Source organism: Fundulus heteroclitus, chromosome 3 (assembly GCF_011125445.2).
Source record: "Fundulus heteroclitus isolate FHET01 chromosome 3, MU-UCD_Fhet_4.1, whole genome shotgun sequence".
Lineage (NCBI taxonomy): Eukaryota > Metazoa > Chordata > Actinopteri > Cyprinodontiformes > Fundulidae > Fundulus > Fundulus heteroclitus.
In genome coordinates, this window is record NC_046363.1 from 40597361 (window position 1) to 40607157 (window position 9797).

Here is a 9797-nt window from a genome sequence, read left to right on the forward strand (position 1 = left end):
TTTCTTACATGGTTGAAACCGTAGATCTTAATTCTGTGAGTCCAGAAACAAGTGTCAGATTGAAATAGCAAGCCGGTTGAGTTGTCCTTTTTCGACGTAACAAAACCACAGCTGGCGTGTAGCCACACAAACATTGGACTACTTTTTCCTGTAAAGATGAAGGATTATGAGCACAGAGTAATACTGTATTTGCTGCTCCTTCTCTCCTGGCCCCACGTTTGCTCCGGCTGACGTACAATTAATCCCTTCTGCATTTACAGACATTTTCTGCCCCTTTCCCTCCGAAGGCTTTAATGCTGACTCTGAAATACCAAGAAAGCGTGGTAGCAAGGAGTAGGAAACAGTCATAAAGGTAGAAGCAGCCCAGGTTTTCACAGTTAAGGGACTTTCTGTGCTCTTAGTGAAACCACGGAGCAGCAAATCATTTTGTTCGTCTCATGCAGTTGCCCAGAATAACCCAGAAAAAAAATTATAATCACGTGTATGAGCAGAGATTTAAACCCTTTAGGATTACCTCTCCCTGTCTCAATCTGTTATATAGGTCTGTCTGGCGGGTGCTATCCTTCGGCCCAGCCCGGCCTGTAATATTATCTATTTTAATACAACTATTTGCTCCCATTGGACGGAAAGCCAAAGAAGCAGATTAAAGTGGTGTTTATGAACCACACCCTCAACCCTTTAACAGGCATGAACACGCCCCCGAGAATATTATGCTCTCCACGCATCTGCTGTAGGTTGCTTTCAAGCTCTTGATCTGTAACGTTGGTAAAGATTCCTTTCAAAATGAGTTGTCGTTATATATTCATGCTTAAAACCTTTAGCTGAGACATTTTTCAGGAAATAATTTTTTTTATCACAACAGCAAAATGAAGCAATGCTGAAATGCTTTTATTTTATAGATAAACATATAAAAACATATCCATTTACATAGTCTATTCTAACAGTTGAAACCATATATTTACATGCAGTGTATAAATAGGCTGATAACCTTAGATGTTAGACTGATGTTAAGTCAGTCTAAAATTGTCCTGTTTTTGTGTCAGTTTGGATTTCCTAAATTATTTGTATTCGCTAAATGTCACTGTCACCAGACAATGAATTGTTAGTTTTCTTTAAGTTCAACAGTTTATCAGCAATAACACATCTATGCCTTTAAAACTATTTGGGAAATGCCATGGCTGTGTAAGCTTTGTCCATCCTTGGACAAAGTTTGCAGAATGTTCAGCCATTAGGAGAGATGTTCTGTAAACCAGACATTAATGTGTTTTGATGCAAACTGTGCATCTCAACGCTAGAAAGAATGCAAAAGACCTTTTCAAGTTGCTGCCTGAAGCTGGTAAGAAAGTAATTTTATCTTCATTAAAACAAGTCCTGCGAGGAGAAGGGCTGGAAGGTCACTTAGAGGTCAAGAAGCCGTTGCTCCAACGCAGTATAAAAAAGCCAGATTAGTTTGCCAATGCACTCAGGGACAAAGATCTTAAAGGAGCAATAAGCTAAATTTCATTATTTTAGATAAGAAGAACTAAAGGTATATTTTTTTGCATGTATGTGAATGTGAACAGCTGTCACTCAGGGCTTAGCCCCTTCCTGCCCGTAAAACGCCACCGTGAGAGCAGTGTACCGTAGAAGCAGAATGGTCCGCTGGACCACGTCCAGTGGATCGAAACATTCTTTTGCTAAAAGGATTATAAAGTTAGGAGTTACTTACTTCTTCACTAGACATGTTCCTCCTGAAAGATGACGCTGTTTTTCTGTGTTTTTATGCTAGTAAATATGTGCATACAAGGTGACGGGTGAAGGGGAGGAGAATGGGGGGTGGGCCGGGTTGCAGCTGGAGTGGAGATACAGTAACCTGACTCCGCCAGATGGATTTGCTCCGCATATCCATCTGGAAACCTTCCGTTGAAGTAATTTTGGGAAGGGGCGAAAGTACTGGTTAGCTGATTGGCCTATGTTGGTGATAGATGGGCCAAATAAACCAATCAGATCAACGAAGCATATGACGTACTAACAGCGACGACGAAAACACAACCACAAGCTCTTGCCGGGAGAAGAGCAAAAACATCTTTTCCTCTGAGAAAAGCCTCCAGAGCAGCGTTTTGTTCTTCTTTCAGCAAAGAAATACTCTGTAATTCCGATAAAACTTGCTCGATAGCCACGCTAACGCTAGTTTCATCGGCTGAAGCCGCCATGTTCTTTAGACTGAACTGTCGCGCTTCTCGTTGCGTCACACCTCAACCCGCCTCAAAGCCAACGCTGATTGGACGTTCGTTTGGTGAACGGCTCCAAATTTTCTTTAACGGAGAGTAGCCAGACTGATCTGCGAGTGAAACCTTGAAAGCTCGCGAGATCAGGATGGTCTCACGAGGCTAGAGGTACAGAGTCGTGGCTTGTCACACATCTTGTTTTGGTTCTCAGACAGAGCTCAACAGGCCACCTAGTGGTGAAATTTCACTTATCGCTCCTTTAAGTTTTGAAGACATCTGACATGGTCTGATGAAACTAAAGTTAAGTGTTGGGCCAAAATGATCAACATCACATTTGCAGCAAAAAAGAAGAGGGAGCTTACAAGCCAGAGGACACCATCCCAACTGTAAAGTACGGGGAGCAGCATCATGTAGAAGCCTGGCTACAAAGTGACTACAGGGGAAAAAAAGTCCATGTTTTGGAGGGACTATATGTCAAAACCCTAAACTAAGTCACACAGAAAATGCGGGAGCACTGTTTAAAATTTTTGTATAATTTAAGTCGACCTACTAACCTGACTCGGTTACAGCAGAGCTGTCCGGAGAAATATTGTAAGAAGCTTGCGGTAGGACACGCCTGATGGCTGTGGAGTCATCTTAATATTTCTGCAGATGACAGGACTGACAGGACTGAGGTGTGCAAATTAAAAAGGGAAAGCTGAAAGTACAGACCCCCCTGCTGTGCTCTTGTGCTGCTGACCACCTGGTTAGAAACAGGACCTTTCAGTCCCACAAACTGTGGTCTGTTTGTCAGCTAACTATTAGTCCAGGCATTGGCGAGGCCTCCACCTGTGTCTTCTGGAGTTTCTGACAAACTAAATCAGACTGAATTGTGTTATATGTTCTAGATGAATCAAAGAACAAAATCCTCACAGTGTGTTCTGTTTTATGCAGATGACAGCTAGTTTGTTGAAGCAGGTGTAATGTGTGACAGCATCTTCTTCTCCAAAACCGTAAGAAAGCTGCCAATGGTCCCAAGTTGTGGTTGTTTGCTTACTCAGGTGGGCAAACATGAGTTTCTCTTGGACCTTCGTCATGTGGGGTGTTAGGGCAGCAGGTTAATGGTCATCGAGGACTGACGGTTGAGTTCTCGTTGGAACCAGAACAATACATTAATTTCCACTACTTCCTTCAATCCTTGCAGGATTACATTGCCTGGCTCAAATAGTCAAAGTCTGAGAGGCGGGGTACATCCTCAACAGCTCACCAGTTCATCGCAGTAAAATACCGAGAGGCACAGGATAAATATTTACGCTAATCCGCAAACACATAATTGTGGAGCTAACTTTGTTTTTATCGTATCGTTCTCGCTTGGTTTAAAAACTGTTTGTGGACCGGTTAGCATCCACCTTATCAGGTTTAGATACCTGTAAGTACGATAACAGCGTTTACGAGTTATTCATCCGCCTTTTACGTCACTGTCCTGGCTCTCACACAGACTTCTGTACAACATTAGCAGCCACAGCTCCACAAAAAAACGCTAATGATAGCTGTGCTGCTTTCTTCTTACCTTTCAACTTCTTCGATGTGATGTGGTCTTAAGATTGCCGGATTCTGATTGCTCAAAAACCAAGAGGCCGGTCTCTGCGTGAATTCTTTCTTTCTGTAAACAATGTGTTTCTGTATGTCACCCTAACCCTTTAATTAGTAGCAGGACCGTTGCAGGTAGGGTGCAAAGCCCTGTGCGAACTTGAAATGTGAGGCCCTGTGGTTTGATATGGATGCGTAGTGATCACACATTATCTTAATCTATCTCTAGATAGATTAATAGATAGAACATGGATGGATGAGATATTTAGCTTTAAAAAGAAATATTAAAATTGTTCTAAGTTTATCAGAAAAAACTTGCTAGCTTTTAAAGGTCAGCACTTTTTTAAAGCTTATTAGAAACATGTTGTTAAACTTTTGCGTAAAGTTAAACATCTTTTATGGGCTTATGAACCCTGGTGGGTATTTTTGGCTTTGAGTAAAAATGAGTTTATAGTTCGACAGGAGTTTTTTTCAGTTGAGGGTTTCTTCTGCGACTCGCTGCCACAGTGTCGCTTTACATCACGGTGTCCTCCGTGAGAAACTAAAAAATAACTTTGGCAAACTTCACAAAAAAGCTCTGAGAATCACCTTTCTCTGCCCTCACCCAGTTAGAAACCGTTCCCCCCATCTTTGTAGCAGCATTTTCTTTACTTTGACGTAGTTTTGTGTATGCATAAAAATCATTACATGTCTTATATTTTACGAGCGTCCTGGCTCGCCGCTGCTCATGAGGGGAGACACTGCTGCATATTTTTATCGCAGCTCTGCCTTTTTTAATTCAGAAAAGTAAATTGTCCAATGTTTTTGACTTTTCCAAATCTAACCCAGTTAAATGCAGGGTATTGTTTCAGTTTGTGGGACACCAAGACTACAATGAAACAAATCGGGACATGTGGTCACTCTAGCCTCAACATAAAGTATTGTATTTGTGAAGTACAGCTACTTAATTTTTTCTTCACCTCGGACTTCATCGTCATTCTCGGTGCCCACGCTCCGGTCCTTCTGTTGTTGAACCCGGTTAGGCTCTGCCGCCGGGTTGGTGAAGGCGAAGATTGCTGGTTTCACCACATTAGCAAAGTCAGACTCACTATGGGCATCAGCTCAGCCACCGCATCTCTGGAAGTGTTGATAACTGTAGCCAGCGATCCCCATAGTGACTTATTAAATTACTCCTTTTTCTTTTTATCTCCATTTTCCTCAGAACCAGATTTGTGCTTGCTAAATCGGTCTGGTTCTCTTGCAGCTGACATGTTGGCTTGCCCCCTCTTCCTTCCTCGGGGAGGCATAATGACATAGCAACCACTGATAATCAATGATAGCAACATTAAAAACCCACTAGATCTGTTGGATTTTCTTTGAAATTTTTTATGTGTCCCTGACAGAAACAGACACAATCATATATAACAACAAGGGGGTTAGTAGTACAACTAAGCTTTCTGGATTTGTTATCGGCACCGCATAAGGTGGAAGGGGACCGGACTCAGAGCTGGGATTCACCGCATGGCTCAGCGGGAATCAGTTATTTTTCCAACACCTATGTACAAAACACCAACCCGGCACACACTGCCTACCCTGTGGCAATCTTCCAGGGACATCTAACCAGCATGTATGTGATAGGAATAACTTGTTCCTATGCAGCAATGACGAAACTGATTTCTACTTATGATTTTAAATTCCCTTTCACGTCTGTCACATGAGCTCATTGTGAACCTATAGGAACCGGGCATCAGTGCTGAACCTGCCAATTCTGGTGTTTCCTGGCAAATACCAGTTGAGCTCCACGATGCAGAGAGCACAGTGCCTATAAGTTGACATTTAGCCCCCACGCCACCCTCATGATGTCTGTTTCTAATGGTGTGGTCAGAAGCATTCACATCAGTGGCTGCCTGGAGGTCACGTTGTAGGGCTCTGGTAGTACTCATCCTGTTCCTCCTTGCACAGTGGAGCAGGTACCAGTCCTGCTGATATGTTAATGTGCCACCCTGATGGAGCTGGACTGCCTGTGAAACCTCTGTAGGGTCCAAGTATCTCCTCATGCTGCCATTACTGACCCCAGTCAAATACTAAACTAGTAAAAAGCAGTTAAAAGAAATGAGGGAATATCTGCTTGTGGCTTTCATCTGTAAAACCAATCCTTTTTTTGGGGGGGATTGTCTCATTGTCACCTATATCATTTCTTTAACTTATAAATAACAGCTTTAGATGAACTCTGAGGGTGTAGTGTAGTGATTGTTGTAGGGACCCAAATGCAGAGAGGCAGAGGCAAGAAGTGGTGATCTTAATGAGAATCCAAACTCAGAAAAACACTGGAGGACACAGGAACCAGAGCAAAAACAAAACATGGACCTTGGGTGCAAACAAGGAAGCGATCAGGCAAGGTGACATGAAGCAAACAGCAGGAACCAGCAATAAATGGGACAATGAGAGGAGCTTAAATACTAGGAGGATGAGAGTTGTAGCAATGGCAGGGGCTGATTGACTAATTGATGGCAGGTGTGGAGAAGGAGCTGGAAGAAGAACTGAGGAGAGCGCTAGTGGCAACAGGGGGCGAGAGAGAGCAAGAGAGGAACAGGAAATACAATCTAACTGCAACTGAGGACAACTAGATACAGGGAATAAACTAAATACATCACAGAAGGGACCTGAAACAAGGCTGATCTGATAAATACCAAAACCCAGAACCGTGACAGAGGGACCTGGTTGCAGTTTACAAGTTAAACATTTTCATCTTTCCCCTTGAATGTTTGAGAATTTAGAGACAGAGGCATGCAATTCCACAGTAGTCTACTACTTAAGATCCTTTGATTCATTTTAATTTCATTTCAGCTTTTTAAAGGATCATTGTATCGTATTATGGTGCAACATTTCAGCCTCTTTATCAGATGTATCAGCCAAGGAGCCCACTGAATGTTCAGTTTTGAGTTTAGTTATTTTTAGATTTTGCTGTAAGCCTGATGCAACCTAGCCTCCAACATGTAATAGAAGTATATATTTTAAGCAGTCCATGTAAAGGAATCCCAAGAGATTTGGGCTCAATCATACTGAGTGCTTTCAACTTTATTCAAATTTCAGAGATATTTTGCTTAGATGCTAGGCCGGTTGAACGGTCTTATTCTATTGCATTATATGAAAGCTTTAATGAGGGGATCACTGTCATGCTGGCTGAGTTTCTGTACATTTTGTTCTTTCATCTTTGATCTGTCATATTAACGTAACAAACCTAAACATATGTTAAAATAGTACAATTATTGCATTGTCCCTTTGCTGATCACCAGTCTGATCCTGCAGCCTCTGATGTATATTGACTTAATACTGCAAATTGTGCTGAAAGTGTCATTAAAGAGACTCATTAGAATCAGCAAGCAGAAGTAACTCACCACAATTAGCTTCGTGATTTAACTAAAACACAGCAAAGCCTTAAGCTTGAATCACATTAGATTAAAGAGGATCTAGAGAACTTAATTACAATGAGCAAATAGCCTTCCACAAGCTGCAGAAGGTTCTTGCTTAATTTTGTTTGTACCTACTGCAACAAAAAAACACAATTATTTTCTATTTAACTGCAGCATTTGTCAGTTTTGTTTTGTTTAAATATTAGGACACAGTACATGTATATCGTGGTAGTTACATCATCAAATGTTTTGCAGATTTTACAAAAAAATATAATATACCTGTGACTTTGCAACATCAAAAATTTAAAACAAACTACTCCTGATCAACAAACCACCTTTAGCAACACAGCTGATGAATTCTAGACACTCTTAGAGTATAATGCACTGTAATACACAACAATTTATTCAATCTGAGATTTGAGAAGACCTATTTGTTGTTTTCACAGATTACAGCACATTTCTGCATTAGGATGTTTCCCGAACAGGTGCTACATTGTGAGTTTGATGAATAAAATATGCAAAATCTCTTTTCTTCAATTGGAATATTTATGTGACCTCCATACAGTCAGTCCTCATTAAAAAGAAATACATAAATTAACAGCACCAAATGTTATAAGTTAATGACTGCCTGTTTCTAAATCTGATTTGTTCGACAAGCTTAGAACGGGGTGAGAACCAGAAGGTAGTTTTTGACAGAAAGAAAATATTAAAAAGACATAAAATCCGTGCACCGAGCTGCAGAATGTAAGAGAACATCAATTATTCACCAGGCAACATCAGAAGATTAAGATTTCCTTTTGCTTCCCGTTGAAGTTAACCCTGAATTAAAACCCTGCTTTTGCTGCCACCTAGTGGTCAGCGACTCCATGTATAGTTATGGCTTTTAAAGGGCATGAAAGTAATGTTAGGATTTGAAAAATACATAATTATGATATAATATAATTGGTGAATGGACGCATTGATTAAGAGGTTGATTGATGAATAAAAGCCTAAGTGATTTTTTTTAACAGACAGAAACAAGAAGATTAACAAGGAAGAGGCTGAGCAAAAATGGAATATGTTGGAGAGTTCAAGAGGAACGCTTCTATAGACCCAAAAAAATGTTAGCCAAAAAAGGTGATGGAAGATTAAATGTCTGTGATTTATGTAAACATTAATTCTGCTCCTCAACATAAAATCCTGAGACACAATGTCTGGCTAGCAATTTGTGACCTTAAACTCAGGTATACTTGGATTACGCAGCAGAACAATTATCCAAAGTACGCTAGCAAGGGTTACTTCTTTATGACTTCAAAAATAAATAAAGAAAAGGAAGGTTTTGGAGTAGCCTCATTAAAGTTCAGGATTGCATTAAATTGAGATGCCGTGGGATGTATGTAAACGGGTCATTCATCCCGCAAATCCTAAAATCTGAATGACCAAAAACAACTCTACAACATAAAAATAAACTAAAATCCCTCCACATCAAAGTAAAAGAGTCTTTGCCAGTGAATGCAAACACTTGACAGCCAAGGATATCACAACTAGTTAAGAGGCTCATGAAGCCATTACTCTTTCTCAAAAGACTTGGTAGGTTTGGAGATCTTTCTTATTTTCAATAATAATAATAAAAATCTTAATTTGAAAACTGCTTTTTGGTGTTTACTCAGATCAGATATTATTGTCAGATATTAAATATGACGTCATGGCATAAAACATTTCAGAGTGACCAAAATTCATAAAACAGGAGAAAAGTGCAAATAGAATATACATTTCTGCACAGCCCTAGGGATCAGTAAAACAACAGCACGTTTGTGAAGCTTACACTTGATTAGCAGCTAACGGGTTACGTTCCTAAGAGGGAGCTCAAAGGTCTGGATTTCAGGGGCAACATGTGGAGACAACGAACGCCTCTGAATCAGATACAAAACGACAGTCTGGCCAAAGAAAGGAGTTGGGAAAATCAACCCTTGTGAGTTATGAGGCGCTCTCTGATTGGAAGGTAAAACAGAATCCCTCTGCCCTGTTTTTCCAGTCAAATCTGCTGCTTATTCCATTACTTTACGAGTCCATGTGCGCTCTGAAAGCTCTCATAAGTGTTCGGATTGTTTTCTGAATGGCACCTAAGAGATCCGTTTCATTAAATTGAGGGCATACATTTTATTATTAGCACCAACACAGATTAATTCTTTAGAGTTCTTTGGTTGTTTACATTTCAATCAGCTTTCTTCACAAATGCAAGCACAGCAGATTGAAACTGCTGATCCACTTCTATTCAGGCACTCAGGGACTATTGACACATATTGATTGGCCATTACAGTGGAGGCTGTTGATGAGGCAACATCAAATTAAGCCATAGGTGTGAGGAGCTTGGTGTGAAAATAAACAATCACTAAAATGATCATTCAAAATTATAATAGTTATGCTTAAGGCCATGCAAGAATCGATGCCGCTTTATCCGACATATACAGTCACACTCAATAAAGAGGAATATGATGAAGCCCATTTGTCAGATTAAATGAGCTAGTGAAGATTCTCAGTCGTCCAGGATGCGGCAAATCCAAGAAATGTCAAAAAGACAAAACATCTGGACCTTTGAACCAACAACCTTGAAGCAGGTGTTAAATATAATGCCAGTTTAAGCCCAGGT